Below are 960 nucleotides of genomic sequence, written 5' to 3' on the forward strand. Positions count from 1 at the left end.
CCCCCTCCCTGACAGGACTGTGGGGTGGGGGTCCATGGCGTCCCCCAGAGGCTAGCAAGGCAGCCTGCTTCAGCCCGTCCTGAACAATGCACTTCCCCCCACACAATTCCCAGAAACGCCGCCCGACAGACAGCCTGCCAGCCCGACAACGCGTAGTCCTCTCGCTCGCCCGCCCTGCGCGCCCGGCCCCAATTGGACCACAACTCCCAGGCGTTACTATTCGTGCGCACAGCCTTGTGGGAAACGTAGTCCTGATGGAGTCGGCCTCCCGGAGCCTAGGGAACCAAAGGACTCACGATCCCACAAGGCCCCGCGTGCAGGGCCTCGGGCCGGGGCCGCCGTCAGGGGGCGCTGCGGATGCCTATCGGGCTAGAGTTCTCCAAGTACCCTAACTTACCCTCACCCTGGGCCTTGGTGTCGGCGCCGGAGGAACATGAGTAAAATAGTCCGCCTGCCGTCATCGCTGTCGCTGGAGTGACCCCAGGCCAGGCAGTGGCCGCTCTGCACCTCAACCTCCCGCCTGTAAATAGTGTGATGCCCGCAGCCCCGCACAGCGCTCTTGGGTGGATGCGAGGTGGTTTACATGGCCGCCACGGAAAGCCGGCCTGGACAGGCCAGGAGCGATGGGTGCTGGCCAGGAAAGGCCAGCCTGCACTCACAGAAGGGTCTGGCTGGCAGGGCTGGGCAGTACCCACCCAGACCACCTCCTCAGCAATGCCCCAGGTGGGTAGTTTGCAGGCAGCAGGGTGAGATTCTGAGGGAAGGTGCTGGCTAAGGTCACTGGGGTTCATGCCAAGGAAGCCTGGTGCTGGGTAGTAGGTGGGGACCGCACGGTAGCGGTTCTGAAACAGCTTCCTAGCATTCAAAGTTGAAAGTGAGAGCTGTCCACAGCCTTCGGCCAAGCCCAGTAAGTCCTTGCTCCCCAGATGCCCTGGTCCGTGCAGCCCCGTGGCCACAGGG

Source organism: Echinops telfairi, unplaced genomic scaffold (genome assembly GCF_000313985.2).
Source record: "Echinops telfairi isolate 266 unplaced genomic scaffold, ASM31398v2 ScPeMD7_7414;HRSCAF=8452, whole genome shotgun sequence".
Taxonomy (NCBI): Eukaryota; Metazoa; Chordata; class Mammalia; order Afrosoricida; family Tenrecidae; genus Echinops; species Echinops telfairi.